The sequence below is a fragment of the Typopeltis vanoorti genome, chromosome 11 (genome assembly GCF_054136105.1).
Source record: "Typopeltis vanoorti isolate ZY-2024b chromosome 11, IOZ_Tvanoo_1.0, whole genome shotgun sequence".
In the NCBI taxonomy this organism is placed as follows: domain Eukaryota; kingdom Metazoa; phylum Arthropoda; class Arachnida; order Uropygi; family Thelyphonidae; genus Typopeltis; species Typopeltis vanoorti.
In genome coordinates this window covers 45,094,533-45,113,726 of record NC_143559.1, presented here as the reverse complement: position 1 = coordinate 45,113,726, position 19,194 = coordinate 45,094,533, and the positions used below count along the sequence as shown (strand labels likewise).

Sequence of the window (19,194 nt, the reverse complement as noted above, 5' to 3'; positions counted from 1 at the left end):
CGTTAAAACTGTATGAGTTAATACGAACGTGGTATGAACAGATCGGCGTAAAGCGATGTTAATACGACGACGATAAAGCGGATCTTTAGTATAATATAACTTCTTAAAATAGGAATTTAAGTCCGTCGTTTCTTTTATTCCATCGATGCAGCAAGGTCTCACAATCCTCTTTGTATAAACGTCCCAGGAGATCATCACTTTTATGGAGAACCTTTACTTTCTTCCAAAGAACTTGGTGTCTAGTGATTTTAGCGTCCTCCGCAAGTCCCGATTGCTCCATCTCATGGAACTTAAAGTAGCCTAAATATTCATTACGATGCACGGCTGCAGATCTATCTGTTTCGCCAAAATACGATATTGCACACTCGAAGGAACTCGTTAAACTCCTTACTTAAACCTGCCTTATGGTACGGATATGTTGGTGATGTTTTCTCGGTTTGGCATCGGTCCAGTACAGGTCTAAAAGAGTTCGTCAAGCAGATCAACAACCTTCATCATTGTATCCAGTTCACTGTTGAGGTAGCAGCGGATAATCGCATTGCCGTTTCAGATCTCCTATTACTTCGCCAAGAGATGATGGCTTTCATTTCTCAGAACGAAACGCATACTGTCCCTTATATACATCCCTCTTAACGCCATCACAATTATCTAAAATCTGGCACGATTAAAACTTTAGTACACAAGAGCACTCTCTTTGCTCCTCTGAAATTCTACTCTCTCAAGAAAAAAATCACATCAAGTTGACCTTTCTTACTAATTTATTTAGTGAATCACATGTCAACAAGATAATACTTATACAGTTTCCTTGTCATCTGTCCATCATCGTAATACAGTGATACAGAGGTAGCCGTTGTGGGATCATTATCTATGATAAATGCGTCTCAGATTGCATAGCCATACTCCATAGATCTGTTGGCCTATAAATGTCCTTCCATCCTATCAACAAGATATCTACTTTTCTAGGCTCGGATTAGATAACTTTCCTTCTTTAGCCCACCTTGGTGTGTATCAGGCTCCTTACCAGCGTATTTTGGCAAAGAAGATCTGCAGCTGCGCATCGTGATGAACATTTACACTACGTTAAGTTCCATGATCCAGAGCAACTGTGACTTCTGAGCACGCTGTCACCAATGATACTGAATTCTTTAAATGAAAATGAAGGCTCTCCATAAAAGTGATTATATCTTGGAACATTTAATATATAATATACACTGTCATGTGGCATGAATGCAGCCCGCGCTATACAATTCATAGATGCGCTTTAAAATTTACATCAATGTTTTAAGCGTGCATCGAGCATCAGCGCTCCTGTTAATTGGTCCAATGCAGTTAATTGCAGGATAACTTTGAATACTTTAATTTATCAATTAATATAATTTTAAATATGGAAAGCATAAAGATCAAATGTAGAATAGCTATGCTTCACGCGCGCAGTTTATGCGAGAAGCACAAAAGGTTTACGCCTCGTGATGAAATTAGATTATCATTAACAAATACTAGAGTGAGACACGGATAATTTTAATTTTGATATGATTTTTATATGCAGCCACAGAAATCGGAAAAAGTAATCGCTTGGGAAATTATTACTTTTCCGGAATGAACTAAAGAAAGGCTGAAATAGCTAGTTTTATGTACTTCTTTATACACAATTTCCAACTTCCTTCGACTATAATCATGCAATCCGCAAAAGCTCTGGCAGAAAACAGGACATTCAGTAGGTCGTCAACACTGTTTCCATTGTAAATATGAGCAAAAGAGTTATGAATTATTTATAAAAAAATTACATATTAAAAGTTGTTTATGTCGGTGTCCTAAATAAGTAAGTTCATTCACACTTCACGCAGGCAAAACAGATGAAACACAAAAAAAAAAAAAAAACAGCAACTCATAACAAATGACAACGTTCAAGTTCAATTAGATTGGTTAATGTCTAATTAGTGCCATTGATTTCTGGGCACTGTCGTCTTAGTTCACACCCTGCCTCGCCTTCTGAGTGGTTTTGAACCAACCAGAAAGCGAGGCAGAGTGAGCATTTTGCATTAAGTGGAACGCTATGAATTTGACCTTTGCGCCATCTGCACATCTGTTCAAAGGGCTCAAACTGCCCGCATTTGTGATCCTCACAGCCGAGATATTAACTTGAATCTGATGCAGTTTATGCATCAAAAAGTGTCCTGTTCATGACTCTTTAGTATACTGTGGAATCACGCGAAATCAGGAAATAATTAGAAAAGTCTTTAAAAGTAATAAATGAAAAAATAAAAATCGACAGTAGTGCTATTCCGTGGGTGAATGCATATATTCATGTGTACACATACAGTTGTACACATGAATATATGCACTCACTGCACACTTATATAACTGCATTTGAATCATCAATATAGCAAAATAAGTATCTCACCTGATATTATCCTCCGCTAATTGAATGACGTTGAACCTTGGAAAACGCTTCGCCAAAAAGTATATTAAAGGCCTCATCCAAGGAAAGTATGTAATCAAATCAAAATGCCTGAACATTTCTTGTCCCTTGTTTATAAAGTAGATAAATCTGTCTTCCCTTTCTCGAATGTATTCAAGCATTTGTCCACTAGTTATCCGAACTAAAATATGCAACATGGTGGAAAATACGTGATCCCTTAAATAACATGGTTGTCCTTTGTATTCCTGGAGAACTGGAAGGAAATCGGACAATTCTGCCTGTAAGTTGAAATGATATTGTAAGCTTAACTGTTTATATATTTTATCTGAATTCTTGCTTAATTAATTTGTCAGAGTCAGGCAATTATTTCTTAGTTCAGTGTCAGTAAATTCCTTCGAATGTAAGGAATTATATTGTATTCTATTTTCTATTCAGTTTTCAATGGGCAAATGAGCAAATTTTGAGGCATGATTTTTCTTTCTTTTTAACATGGGCCATCTTAAATCAGTAAACTGTAACGGTATTCTTTTTCCCATTCCCTCTCTCCTGTTGCTGAATAGAGATTGAATTAAATACTGTTCGTGTTCATTCTTTCTATCAGTTGTGTTGCTGTTCTATTATTTTTTCAAGACGAAAATGACTGGTGCTTAATAAAAATTGGAGTCTGGATCTTAAATCAATTTGGAGCAAGCTGTTCATGATTACTTGGCTCATTGTACACGTACACTGGATCATAAACTTTTATGCAGATGTACATAAACTTCACTTACGCAGGGTATATGCAAAGAACTTGGTCACGTGCTCACCATGTATTCTACGTTACTATTTAAGAATGCTGCGGGTCAGTAATCGTCTATAGCGTTGAAAATACTATTGAAGATTATCGAACATAGCAGGCCTGACTGGTTTCTCAAAAGGGGAGATATTCCAGGTGTTTAATCAGTGGTAAAATAACTCACATTGCTTGTCTAAGACGAGGCGTAACTGTGATCCTAGAGAATATATCAGGAACGAGATCGCCGTCGAGAAGGAGGCTTCCACAGACAAACAATACTTCCTGTGCACAGGAATTGGCCGAAGCATTTAATGAAGACTGTTCCCGATCCACATCTCGTCAAACTCTGCTCAGGAAATTGAAGAGGATTGGTATTGACAGTCGCATGACAGTCGCATATACGGAAACCACTGATTTCATTGGCCGGTATGTCTACATAGTTGGTGACCGTATAGTGTTTTTAATAATATTACAGAATTAGTCGATGTGCATATTGATTAATATTTATAACCCAAAATACCATTCCCTTATATCTAACTGAAGAGGAGGTAGTGGCGGGTCTGTTTTGAAAATGTATTTCTTTGGTTGCGATATAAGAAGGTTTTTCTCATTAGGCCTCTACACGATAAAATAAAATACATTAAGTATGCGAGTATTTCTCATTAAAGTAGTACTTTCTCTAATTGTAGAAAATGGCAGCTATACGAATTACCTGTAGGCGCTGAAGATGAATTTCTTCACCCGGCGAAGCACTACCGCGTGATTATTGGAGACAAAAATTGGTTATTGCTATGTCTTTTCCCTAGAGTATGATCCCGGTTTCGGTTCCTCTTTTTTCTTTGCCGGCGGTGTCCTTTCTGAGCATCCTCTTCACAATGTGATTGTTCAAATAGGGATCCAGAGCTTTTCTCATTTTTGGGGGTTCCGTAAGACAGCTTCCTCAAAAGATACTTGAAAATCTCTTTGAACCATTTTGGATGGCTTATCGTTCAGCTGGCGAATAATCTTGCTGTTTCTTACTCTTTAGAGGATATCCTTGAATTTTGATCTGGGCAATTTCTGTGTGGGAGTTGTGTCCACAAGCCCTTCTCCATATACAGTTTTTATTTTCAATACTTCACGAAATTAAAAGACCGTAAAATATTATAATATTACTGTTTAAAAGAATCCACCACAAAACAACAAAACATCTCAAAATATAACAAAAATATGATAATGCACACTCGTGCATTATCGTATAATAAACATAAATCAAACAAAATAAATAATAAACATATCAAAAATTCCCATAAAACAACAATCTCTGTGCAGAAAAAAATAAAATACCTGATCTGTCCTTTATCTCTTTATCAGATATAATCTTCTAAGACTACAACTCAGCAAATCTTGGAAAAATAAAATAATTCATTATTATTATTCGAACGAATGGGTGGACATACGAGCATTTGTCAGTTCTGATATATTATGCCAAAGGTTATCAGGCCTGTAGTCTTCTTTGTATGATCTACTTTGGCTCAAGGTTTTCTTACCTTCAATTGTTGCCTCCACATCTCTCCTAATTCTGATGATTAGACGGGCATTTTTGATAATCTAACTCTGAACGATGGTCATATACAATGGAATCACCCAAACACTGATATAATCTTCCTTGAATATTTTCAAGGAAGATTATATCAGTGATTATATCTTGAAGACATTCTCTAACTTCGCAAACAAAGCTGGAAAGGAAGCTTAATATTTATTTAGTAATAATCTGGCGCAACTGTAAACCTACCTACGTATCAGAATTCCGATTCTAGATAATCATCATTTATCCTCTCCCCCAAAAAAAGAACTTTTCCATCACCAACTGTCTCTCCAAATACACCGCTAACGTTAGCTATCCCTCTTATCAATTGTGGAAATGATCACCATTACTTTATCCATGCTTCTTTGCTTAGAAATCTTCATTCATCTGGCCAGGCTCAGTTTCGTATCCTATTGTACTTCAGCAGTGCCAATTGCGATGGCCGTTGGGATTTTTATCCCTTTTCTGATGTTTCGATTAGTGCTTCCTTCCACTCTCTTGATCAAGGCACTTTTTCTGAGCTAATAACTGAAATAAATTGTTCTTGATGGAAATAGTTTTTATTCCTCATTCCATTAAAAATCCATAATCCTTTTTCAAATCCCTTAATGGCTTATTAAAGTTTTATTTTCTAAAATTAAGAATTTAAGAAAATAAAATTACAATAAAGCTCCTAACAAAGCACTTTTTCTGAGGTAATAACTGAAATTGTTCTTGATGGAAGGAATTGTTATTCCTCATTCCACTAAAAATCCATGATCCTTATTCAAATCCCTTAATGGCTTATTAAAGTTTTATCTTCTAGCTCAGATTACAATAAAGCTCCTAACAACTAAAAGTAATCATCAAACCTAAAGTAATATAGTAATAATAAAGCTCCTAACAAATAAAAGTAATCATCAAACCCATATTACACTAACCGTCTCTCCTGTTCATATGACAGTCAACCTTTTGGTGTATTGCCAAGGTTGTGCAAAATTTCTATCCCGCTGTGTTTCAGTCTATCTCTCAACCTCATGAAACAATGAAAGCATCTCCTAAAGATAATACAGACCTCTTGGGATCAGTCATTTCCTCCAACTCTTGTTTAGACGAACAACCTCACCACAGAGCAAAACGAATCACTATCCTCTAACGCCTTTACAAGCTGTGGTACTAATCTTATATCCAATAGTATGGAAACAAGCTCTTATCCAGCTTGTTCCTAAAAGACAGATAACTAGAATGACTGTATGACCCACTTAGTCAAGAAGAAATCCCACGGAGAATTTCAGATCTACTTTACAACTATACGTGATCTATGCTCCAACCTTAACAGTTTCCACTTCTGCCTCTGACTGGTAGCTGTTCTGCTTTTTCCCGAAATTTCAGACTCTTCGAATACTAACCATCTAATCTTCCCCAAGGGTCCTTTGGGCTCAAAGGCGCCGCCTTTGCATACGTTCGCTCTGACATACCATGCTAGAGAACATTCGATTTAGAATCCTCCAATCATGATCTACTTTGACTGAAAATCTCTTTTCTCCACTCTGTCAAATTCCTTTGCTGCCTGCATCGCTCTCCCGATGCCATCAACTACTCGGAGCTCTTTGACTTCCTCTGGGAGAAAGTCGATGTCCATCAATCCAACTTTCCTAGAAGTGAGATATCTTCCTCGGCAATTTCAATGTGCATAATATAAACTGACTCTCTTTCTCCAACTGCACAGACAAAGCAGGTACAGATGCTGAAACATTTGTGCTACATTACAAATGACCTTAGGTAAATTGTAGGAAGGTTGTTATGAAGGTTGTATCTCCTTTAAGTAACTCAAACCACAACCTAGTGTTTATCTCTTCCCTCACCGAGCACATTCCACCTAGCTATTACCAACCATTATAAGAATTCCAAGCAGGGAAGACCTCTGAGATTGCGATGCTTCATTCACATGGTTGCATTATGCTGTCTGTCTTCCAACACAAGCATATGCACTGAACGCATCATTCAGCTAATCCCCTCTCGGATAGAAGTGCATATTCCCCGTTCCACTTGAAATTCTCATCCCCTGGGTCTCCAAAAGATGCAAGAAGGCTGTACAGATGAAGAAGCAAGAATACCGCAACTGGCTATCATCACTACCTCCACCTTCTCTCATCGCTTACAACATAGTCTGAAAGAGCTCCAAGAAAACCATCAGTGCATCAAAAACCGATTTCCAAAGAACCAAAATTAGGAAATTTCTATCGTGCACAAATGGCAGCCGTGCATTCTGCTCTTTGGCCAAAGCAGTTCGCCACAACTTTTGCCCAACACTACTCTCACCGCTATTGCACCAAGATATGCCTACTGCGTCATCACTTACAGAGAAATCCAATCTCCTGACAGCATAATTTTCCTCAAATGCATGTATAGATGATTTTGGTAAATATCCCGCAATCATTCAAAACACCAAACAATCAATACATCTTCTAAACTTTCACCAGAAAGTGATCAGAAAAATCCTATCCAAATTAGATAGCAAAACGTCCACGGATCCTGAGGACATTCTGTAAAAACTCAATGCTACGAAAATTAATAAAATCTCTAGTACATCGATTTTTACTGTAGGAACACACCTTAAAAATCTTGTATATAATGTATCTATTTTTTGTATGTTTAAAACTTTGTATGAAGATCAGAATAAGCTCAAAGGGAATTAAATCGCTCATTGTTTAAGAGCAGAAGTAGGATGTTTGAAACCAAGGGTAGTGTCTGTAAGTCGGCAGTTCCTTTTGAAACGTATTTATGAGTCCTGTAGCAGGTGACCTTCAAGGTCAGTATTGAAAAGGGACAGCCTCCATCAGTTGAAAAGTCCCGTAGGCCACGTAGCCGGATTAAGGACATCAAAGGGGAAGAATAGGATTTGTCGGCGAAAGTTCGAGAACCGCCAGTCACGTGCTGTTGTAGGGGGTTCTCGTAACTACGCGCAAGACATGTACGGGGACATTTGGGGTCCAATAAACTTAACCCAAGGTGCAGGGGTATTGAGATTATAAGGCTTGGAATGTTGTTGAGAAGGGCTTCCTGTTTTCATCTTGCATGATCTGTCCACAAGAGGTCGAGAAGGAGAGGTGTCGATTAATTCCGGTGGGGAGAGATGGGAGTCCGTCCACGAAGGGAGTTTCCAGTCCGAAGCCAAGGATAAACTGGAGGTTAGAGTCTAAGGGGATCTCTTGCCGTATTGGTTCAAGCCTTGCTGCTCTGTTGGAGTACATGCATGCCCACCAACCTACGCAGTTCCTCGCCGGTCAGTTCAAGACGCCGGAGGAAACCTATCCAGTATCCTGATGGCTGACGAGATCCCTCAATAGTGCCCTGTGACTCCCATCAAGGAAAAGAAGAAAACACGGAACGGAGAAGAAACCTTGGAAAAGAAAAGGAAAAGAAACAAGGAGGGGAGGCATATGCAAGACAGTCAGAGATCCACGTGAGTCTGAATGTTAATTATTTTATGTTTGTGATTTAAGAAAATTCCCCTCAAGCAACTTCTGAACTATTTAATATAGAAAAATAGTGGTTTAAAGTATATGAAACGCTCGTAGATTTGTGGAAAAATTATTATTGAGTTTAACGTCAGCATAGTTAATTTCCCTAAGAAAGGTTGGGCTAATTAAGATTACCTTTGATTAATGTGTGGTAAATAATTATGTGTGCTTATTATCACACGATAAAGCTGTTTTAATCAAAGGGAATGAAATATGCCAATGTTTTATCAGTAAATTAACTAAGTCTGTAAGATGAGAATCTAAGAGTCATATAATATGTGTGTAGTGCATGGTTCATGACTAATTACGATTGTTAATGCGCACCTAGAAATTTCTTGTTCTGTGTGAATAATATTTAGTATTTGTGATATAGAATGCATTATCTAAGATTTAATTAGAGAAAAAAATAAGAGAGTTCACTAAGTGTTACATTTGAGTAATTATTCAAGATTAATGAATTTCTTGTATGAATGAAGTTTTGAATTCATGTATTGTATGGTAACTATTAGATATTAGTAATTAAATTTTGTTTATATATTAGTACATAATGGTTTGTTCTCATTTTCTTGTCTTTTGCAATGCACTGATTCAAAAATAAAAACCGAACCTAAGCGTGAAACGTTGATATAAATAGTAAGTGAGAAAAGGGCCAGGACTGCAAAACAAATTGATAACTTGGGGATGATAAAGAGATTTTGTTGTAAAAGATTTAATAACCTACTGGAAGTACTATATTTCTTGCACCATATCGAGGCCATGGATGGCGCAGTCATAAATCTAAATAAATATTTCCATTCCTCTCGGGTAGAAGGAGTATAGAATACAGAAGGTAGGAATCTACAGTATAAAAAGGGGAACGTATAAAATTAAGTGACGATATATTACACTAGCGCAGCATCACCAGGATATATATATAAGTAAAGCATCCCAGGATAATAATAGAAAACAACAAACAACGAAGTATATGAGAAATAACCCCCCTATATTTTTACAATTCCTCCAAATGTCCTGATGATCTTTGCTCCAGTGTTGACTCCCATATGTCGCCTCTTTATGTTCCCTTATTCTACAGGCATTTGCCTTACAAATTGGAAATTGGCTCACGTCCGATCCCAAGAGGTTAGCGTCCCTGGGTATGCCAACAAACTATCGCCCAATCTTTCTCACCTCAGTCCTCTCCAAAGTAATGAACAGAAATTATCAACAGCCAACTTTTTTATCTTATCTTGAAACTACTCACCTAATAAACGACCGCCAGTATGGATTGGATTCCACTATTGCAGTTCAATAGGGGATCTTTTCACCTATGTCACACTCCTCTGGATAAGCACTATAGAAAATTTGGCGAATCTCAAATGGTTGCACTAGATAACCCCAAGGCGTCTGCCACAAGGGCTTATTAAATAAGCTTCCATCATTCGGGCTGTTCCTTGACATCTGCAACTGGGTATGCCAGTTTTTCTCACTGGACGCACGTTGCATGTTTTGTTTGATGGTTCGCTATTGTTTATTCTATACGTTAATGATCTGCTCCTGTTGTCTACCAATCCAATACGCAGTTTTGCTCATGACAATACACTACATTACGCCTTCTCGCTTGACAAACCTTGCACCAAACAAATTACCACAGCTCAAAGAATAACAACCTCTGCAAGCCTAAATTCTGATCGCTAAACTATTCTTGAATGGGACTCGGATAACAATGTCAATTTCAACCGCTGTAAAACAGAGCTCGACCTTATTTTCCACAAAAGAAAACCCTATTATCCGCCTTACCTTTGACAACACCAAAAACTCCCTAGGCAAGTGGAGATTTCTCTCCTTGTAATTACCTTGACATCAAGACTCTCGCAGCATAAACGCATTGCATCCAGTGCCGGCTCAGCATCCAAACATTTAGGATTCCTCTTCTTCTTCAAGGCATTACTTTACTCCCAAACAGCTATCCGTCTATCCATCTAGTACTGGTCACACATCTGGAGAATTCCCTATAAGAACTCCCTAAAATACTCGATGCAATACAGAAGAGAGAAAGTAGACTAATTAACGACCACACCACTCCAACCACTCTCTCATAGGCGTCTGGTATCAATAGTATTCATCTTCTATAAATGTTTCCATGGTAAATATTCATCAGAACTGTTATCAATGAACCCCTTCTCTCTACCAAATCCACTGAAACATATAAAGTACCACCCAACATCCCTTTACAGTCAAACTCCATGGTCATAGAACAAGTTGCTCTTCCTCCCCCCATCCCTACTACTGCTGCTGTTGTATTCTAGAAGAACCTTCCCTCTCATGTGTTTCCCAAGGAATACAAGGCACAAGTCCTTCAAATCCCGTGTGTCCAAGTTCCTGTTTCCCAATTCTCTTCCCATACAAAATACTAATGTACTATAGGTTAACCAATCAACCTATCGTATATGGGCCCAACACAAAAAAGTACACCAGCTTACTCGCCTTCCGCTGAAAAAGATCTACGTCCTACACAAGATTAGAACACAGGTCTTCCCATCCAAAAGGTTTCGTCGAAACCCATTGAGCTACAGAAGCTCAAGTTACCTAGTAAAATAATAAGATAAATAAAATAAATAAATAATAAAATAAAATAATAAGATATATTATCAGAAGTTTTTCGTATATTGGCTTTTTATATATCATATTTTATAATTACTTTTCGATTAAGAGTCTTTATTTTAAGCATATCCGGACGAACTTCTTGGTTATGTACTGACTGTTGTTGTGAACAATATAATAAAGATGGACGGCAATCATTTTTATATAAAATGTATGAATATAATAATAACACACAAATTAAATGGAAGAAAATCAGAAACCACAAATTAAATTTCTCTCTAGAAATGTAGATTATTAGTATTATCTAAAAGCAATAATGTCCTCCACATGCAGACATTTAAACTACACGAGATGTGCAATACTCTTAATACGGAAGCATAAACCATTCTCTTGGCGTTGCTTTTAATGAAACTTGTAGAGGAGATATATTAATGTTGTACTCTGTACGCAGTTGTTTACATTGTTGACAATGACCCACTAACGTTACTTACTTGTCTGATCATAAACTCATGTTCAGAATGCTAATAAACGATTGCGTTGAAATTTATTAGAACGATAAACCCCGTAAGAGGAAATATTGCAGTCAATCAAATAATGCAAAGATAAAAGATATTAAAATTCTCATGAATACGTAAATTATCAATGTAAATTGTTTAAAAACAATTACAAATTAAAATTGATGAATCAATGCTATAAAAATTATTTGTGATAGTTATTTAGAAGACATTACCTGAATATGCTCATCCAGTTCGCCTTTATGAACTTCTGAAATCTTTAGAATATGTTGAACACAAAATTTTCGCTGTTCTTTCCATACGTTACCATTTGCAGAACCAAAACCTATAAATAAACAATCGTTTTTTAAAGAATCCATTAAAATGAAAAGCAATTTATTGTATTAATAAATAGAATAAAACAAATAATTAATATTATGAAATGCACATGCCTATCTTTTCGTTTTGATCAATACGTTCCCTTAGTTCTATGAAATGATATCAAAATTGAAATTATTCTGTAATAATAGCGATGCCATATGGTTTTTAGTGATCACAGTAAATTAGCGTTATTTTTGCATCTGTAAAACAACACCTTGGGAAATTCTGCGTGTTTTAAGCTAATATAATCTTTTATTGCATGTTTCATCTACTTCTATTATTAGTAATTCGGAGAAATACCAACTAAACCAGCAGATGGCAGATCGCTTCCATCGTCGGTGAAACCCACTGGAATATTCTCCCATCTTTTAGTTCCTAAGGAATACAATCCCTAACTCTTGTTAGGGACTGTGTTCCTTTGAAACTACATGAGATATGCAATGTTGGGTAAAAGTTATGGCGAACTGCTTTTGCCAAAGACCAGAATGTGCGGCTGCCCGATGTAAATTTCCTAATTTTGGTTCTTTGGAACCAAAATTAGGAAATTCTTTCCCATCATGATCTTAATGTTCTATAGATGGGCAGACTGTCTTGTATGGAATTACTTATGTCATGTTTTATTTCTTATACGAATAATGAGAGATAAACTGAAAATATATGTTATTTTCTTAACTGATCTTATAGACGTAATTATAAGAATTTCTTTCATTAAGAATAATCGAAGCATCTCTTTGCATATGATAATATTCTCAACACCTTCACTATATTTCGGGGTTGTATTCGAATCGGTTTAAAGTCTTAGTCGATGTGCAGTGCCTAAAATGGAACTCTAAAACTGGATTTTCATATCATTGTAAAGAAGGATTATGAATCATTACTTGCGCTTATAAAACTTGAATCAAACGTTTATTAACATGTGGTCCGTTCTATATACAGCCTATTAGATCTAGCCTTGGTGGTTTGGAAAGTGATTACTGGAACTGTATACCGATATCTATCATCTAACTAAATACTGTTTAAATAACAGCGAATTCGACATAATTAATAAATTATATCGATTATAATTAATATACATAATATCTATTATAATTAATATCGGTATAATTAATACAAATTATACACGATAAAGTCTTTAGATTTTGTGTCTTTCAAACATACTGTATAAATAAAGCTAATTAACGCTTACGGCATTAAGAATAATGAAAATTTAGGGCTAATGTTTTCCCAGTGTTTATGCATCATCGGAGCCATATTATACAATAAAAAAGTAGCCATTTTCGCAGCATATAAAAATTCACGTTTAGATGGAATGACATGTATGTTAATAATTAACAAATTACAGTGACACTAATAAAATATTAGCTGAAAGTTTATCTAATAGTAACCTGATAATCCATACATTTCATCTAAAAAATTAAACAAATAGCAAACTATATATGAAATCATTCAGCTAGGGAACACTGGATTCGGAAAGGTATTTAGTATGATATGATACTTTTTTTTTCTTCGAAACACACTCTCTCTCTCTCTCTCTCTCTATCTATCTATCTATCTATCTATCTATCTATTTATCTATCTATCTATCTATCTATCTATCTATCTCTCTAAAACATGAAAATTGGCTAGAAGGAAAAATCATTTATAAACATAATAAACGAGGAGAGAGAATAACAGCCTATAAATCATGATTACATTTATGACAGTGAATTTTTAATACCCATAGAAAATCTTCAGATAAAATAATTGAGGAAATTATGAAGAAGGAAATTTATATACACAGCAGATGCGTTAAAAATAAAATATTTTATGCATGAGAAATTTATTAAGAAGGAAAGCCAATGCTTTCCTTCTTAATATTGCTTATTTATATTCTACATTGAATGACAAGTTTATTAGAGACATCCATCTAAACACATAAGCCTTAAAATCAACCTCAAGCCAATAAAAATATAAAAATATTTCGTTGAGTCCGACATAGTAAGGGGGATTATACGAAATCAAGGAAATTTCGATTCAAGGAAATAAACCATTAAGCAGGTTTATTTCCTTGAATCGAACTTTCACAAGTCCTAATTACAAATCAATTCAATGGTTAATTTTTCACCTATTATGAGCACTGTAGTTGATCAGTTAAAATAGTAAAACTCTTCTTCAAATTTAATTAAGAGTGACAGAAGCATTCACTTCGTTGTGTCATAAATCTTAGTTTCGTCTAGTTAATTGCAATGGAATTGATGGTGTGATCCTACACATTTTTACGTACCACCCTATCCTTCCTTCAATAGAAACATAGGAGATCACTGGAAAGAGTAAATCACAGAAAATCATCATCTGCGATTGCAAGCGTGCGTGACTGATTGCGTGCATGCATAGGTGCGTGCCTGAGACACGCACGCACCTACGGTTTTGCTTCAGAATCTTCAACATGAAGCAAAACTTGTTTCTCAGCGAAATAAATACAACTTAATTAACGTTTAAATGCCACAGAAACACATTTTCCTCCAGCGATAATAACAATAATAATATTAATACTAATCGGCTTACTTTTGTTCAACTGACATTTTTCTCTAGTCTTTCCTGGGCAAAATACGTCCCAATCATAACTCATATACTACTTAGGGCTCGACTGTTCCCTTCAAGACATTATTTTTCGGCTTTCAAGTTGCTAACTTTTTAAAACTCCATTCAGCCTTCGAATAGTTCTCATATTTTATATGAGAACTATTCTAAACAAATCTTTAGAAATTCTGAATTCTTATTTCCTCTCTTCCTAGCTCATTCCAGCAGCATTCTTTCAGACTTCATATTTCTAATTACATACTTCACCGGTGGTTTTTCTTCCCACACAAAAATAAACACAGAACAGGGATGTAATTCAACACATGACGTAAGATTTAAGATATCCTCTTATTAAAAAACTCGTCGCTCGAATGCATTAGACTCAACGACGAAGAGAGAGATGGAGAGCTACTGTAAAGAAAGAAGGAACTGAAAGTATGTCTTTTCCTTATGGAAATTAAAAAGTGTACACTGGTTCATTGTACATGTTTTACAAAGTGACTAGCAACGTGTGCATTGTACATATTTTTAATCACTATGAATTAGTCTGCGATTCAAGATATTACATAAGAGTTACTGTTTGTGTTTAAACAGTTTACGAAGTAAAAAAAAAGCTTTTCGGTAATTATTTTGCAGGGCGTTAAAAATTTTGGCACCCACAGTCTGGAAATCTTGATGCGTTTGTTTATGGTTGTTTCAACATGCTAACCATCAGCCCGCAGAATTGCTACTGTTAAGTGAATGTCTCTGGCATTGCGGGAGGGCTGGGTAAACTTCTGCCACGGTGACCTTGGCATTGCAGGAATAATCCAGAGCTCTGTGTTTTTAACCCAAGCTCTTACATCCATAAATTATAACCTCATCAACTTCAAATTATGACAGCATCCTGTACTCTATTCTTCTTCTTCATCATCATCATCATCATCATCATCATCTAACAAACCACCTAGCGTGAAATTATTCTAAATTGTAAGATATTTCATATACAGTTACTTAAACTATAATATTCTGCTACTCTTTACTGGGTGAGCAGTTGCCTAAGGAATATAAATGCCACAACAACAGTTTAAAAATGAGGGTGGTTTGGCGGTCTCATACGGGGGGGGTCCCCTTCCGGGAACTGATTTTTCAACCAGTAAAACAAGTAAACTGTCCAGAACACATGCAATTAACAGTTGTTTTAGTTGTTCAGCAGTAGATCCAAAACAACTTACCCAACCAAAAGAGTCTTGCATTTCTTGTAAAGATAGTTTTCTTTTCCCTAGCTTTAAGAATATCTAGATCTCAACAAGATTTTCTAAGCCTACTTTATTTGTATAACCATTCCTAAAAATGAAAAACAAACCCTCCTCACATGCCCAGCCTTTTCTGTCTCCAAAAACCTAGTGTCCTCTTCCGTTTAAGATAATGAAAGACTCTTTTGGTTGGGTAAGTTGTTTTGGATCTACTACTGAACAACTAAAACAACTGTTAATTACATGTGTTCTGGACAGTTCAAAATCCTACCACTATATGAATTCCAAATCGTCCGAACCACAGAATACTGTTATCATTCACTCTTGTTAACGTGAGAACAGTATTCTATGGTTCGGCCGATTTGGAATTCTTATAGTGTTAGGAATTGTAAAGATGAGAAGCATTATCTTGAACGGAAGAGGACACTAGTTTTTAGGAGACAGAAAAGGCTGTGCATGTGAGGAGGGAATGGTTATATTAAAAATATAACCATTCCTTGATATCATCTGAATGATGAAATCCCGAACAGGCATAATGCTTAATAGATGACTTTCTCTTACTAGCTCACTACAATCACACACTTATAGATGTTGTGCTTTTTACGTATGCTTTTACTATAAATATTTCCATGGATTAGGGCACAAAGAGCACTAGCTACTACTACTCCCTTTGGGGGGATAAAAAGCGTTAAAAGATTAATTTCATTTATTATTATTATTTATTTCTTCATTTATTATACTGTTGTGGGGGGGGGTCTTCCGAACTGGTCACGTCTCATTTCTCCACTTTCCTCTAAGCATCTGAAATACGGAAACTACTAGTCAACCTCAACACACAGTTCAACATTAAGATAATCGAAATACGTTCTCCCCCCCCCAATTCATTCTATCTATGTCTGCTGTTTGACATTTTTCCCTGAAACCATTTCTTCGACATCTCTTCCTCTCCATTCATTTCATGTTTGACAGCTTCCTCAATCCGTTTTTATCCAAGGACCACAACTTCCAGCTGTTCAAATAAAAAAAAAAGAACTGGACCTGTTCTCTTTCTTTCTGGTAACCACTTGCCACCACAGATGTGGGATTACTTTTAAAAAAGCAATGATCAAGACTTCTTGATTAAACAAGATAAAAACTCTTTTATTAATAATATTTTTTTTGACAAAACGATAAACGATTTCTTACAATGATGAATGCTATCACTACATAATACGGCTGCTAAGAAAAACATTTATGATTATCTAAAGGCATTTACTGCAGGGAGAGATTTTTTTTTTTTTTCCCTTTTACCGAATTTTGGGAGAAAAATACAAAATTAGAAACAATAATTCAAATTTTAGTTGAAACTTAAACTATTTTTAATAGATGTTTAAACTATATATATATATTACTTTCTACATTTATATCTCCTCCAGAGATTTTTAGTTAATAAGGTTAAAACACCTTATGGCAACTTGTTCTGGTAAAATACTTATAAGCTCTGTATTACTAAATCTTGGTATTTCTAGCCTAGCTCCCACTGATGAGATTTCAATAAAGGTGGAAAGCGGTCTGGGTAGTGGCCTTTTGCCTTTAATACAAAACATCATGCATCCCTTTCTTGGAGATGTGTTTTGGCATTAAGGGTAAATATTAAGATTAGTGATCAGAGCTTTACCACGAGTTGCCTTGGTCTTGCACTACTACCTGTAGGATCAGCTAGACTTGCATCACTTGCAGGCGCAAACTTGAGTTGTTTGTCTGTTTGCTTACTTGGGAAATGGAGTAAACCCAGGTATAAAATGGCTTGGTATTTTTAACATATATATATATATATATACATATATATATATATATACATATATATATATGTATATATATATATATATATATATATATATATATGGAAATATAATATATATAATATAATATATATAATATATACTGTATATATTATATTAAAATAGAATGTTAATGTTTTTAAACATTAGCAATCTGTTTTTCTTTATAGAAATTTGTCGATGCAATCCGAGAGATGCAAACTGCGTGAATATCGAGTGAAAGTGTCTAATTACTGGATCATCTTAATATATAAAGAGAAGCATTGCTGGATTCTTGATTACGTTCATTTGAAGAGAGAGCGATGGATAGAGAAATTTCTCTTGGTGGTATGATGACCCTTATCACTTAATAGATTCCATTTAGGTACAACTATGATTTAAAGTTAGGAAAAATTAATTCATCTTACTTTCTTTTCCGGGAAATGGATGCAGCTGAAATGGATCTGGTCTGTTAAGAATTGCTGGGTTTTTATAGGCTTCTTTTAAGCTTTTATAGTCTCCAATTATTACAACAAGACGATTTCCAATGTACAGACTGAAAATTAAAACAATATTTTATTGGAATATTATTAATATAACATTAAAAAATATATTGTTAAGTCGTTAAATTTAAAGAGTTTAATTGGATGAACATCAGAGAAACACCCAAGGATATAATCGTTTTCTCCACAAGCGAAAGATGCACAACAATCAGAAAAAAAATAATTGCGTAAATAAAGAAAGAGAAGAAAAATAAACCTTATGATATGATACATGTTACAACAAAAGACTATTCTTAAGAATGAATAAAGTAAAAGATTTTTCTAAATTTAGTACTTGGCCGTGTGGAAAGAAATACAATGTTAAACATGCCATCAGAATTATAGGGAAACAAAAGTTTAAATAAGAGGTTTAAAGGGCTTTAAAAAGCACTTCTTATTTAAAAGATATACAGAAGAAATAGAAATTTAAAAAACATACGTTACTATTTTCTATCATTATAAATTTACCTGAAAACTGTGCCATATTTCTTAGCCATATTAAGAAATTGAAAGTGATCATTCTTTTTTAGAAAGGGCCAGTATCCTAATAAAGGCAGTCCGACTGGCCCTGGAGGTATTTTTCGCTTCTTAGATGAACGAGGGTAAAAAGCACAAACTGCAAGAAGGAAAATCACCAATAAACTGACAGTGGACGTCATAACGTGCTCGCCGATGGCATGTAAGTGTTGGAAGGCCATTGTTTTCCTTACGGAAATTTAAACAGAGATTGGGACAACTTATATATATATATATATATATGCATTAACGTAAAGTGCGACACCTATCGGCAACTATAAGTAACTTTATGTTTATTTTTCCCTTTTTTTTCTTCTCATCTTTCGGATTTTCTTGTAGCTGTCATTGTATGAGTAATGACGTCATGGAATTATATCATTGTTAGTATAAATGTACAAAAATATCCTCAATATTAATTCATTTTTATGTGACAAAGGCAAATTATTGCCACATGAAATATTTCACATTTTTCATATAAAGTTTTTCATATATTTCACAGAACTCATGTTAATAAAGTATGATCAATCCATAAAAATCTATTGGAAAAATTAAAAAATTCAAAATTTCAAAAATTTAAGGACAAAAAAAGAGAAAATGTTTTTTTAGGTTGAGGGAGGATTCGGTGGTTCACGAGCTATTTTTCTCAATTTTACTTAAAGCTCATTATGAAATATCTTTCTATTTAACCAGAGCTCTTACTAAAAGAGTGGATGTTGTGTAAACGCCAAGTTAATGTGTCTTCCTCTAATGAAGCAGAGAATCAAGCAGTGGTTGTTTTAACAAGATACTTTGACATAACCTCGATTAAAATAAATAATATAATA

General features: G+C 35.1%; 1 long non-coding RNA gene across 1 annotated transcript; it reads right to left on the bottom strand.

The window, feature by feature from the left end:
- Nucleotides 1–2,617: 2,617 nt before the first annotated feature.
- LOC150101490 (uncharacterized) lies at nt 2,618–17,817 on the bottom strand. Its single transcript, XR_016549035.1, has 3 exons — nt 17,741–17,817; nt 11,575–11,684; nt 2,618–2,697 (listed from the first exon to the last, which is right to left on the bottom strand). It is a non-coding gene; the product is annotated as an uncharacterized LOC150101490 (long non-coding RNA).
- Nucleotides 17,818–19,194: the final 1,377 nt, after the last annotated feature.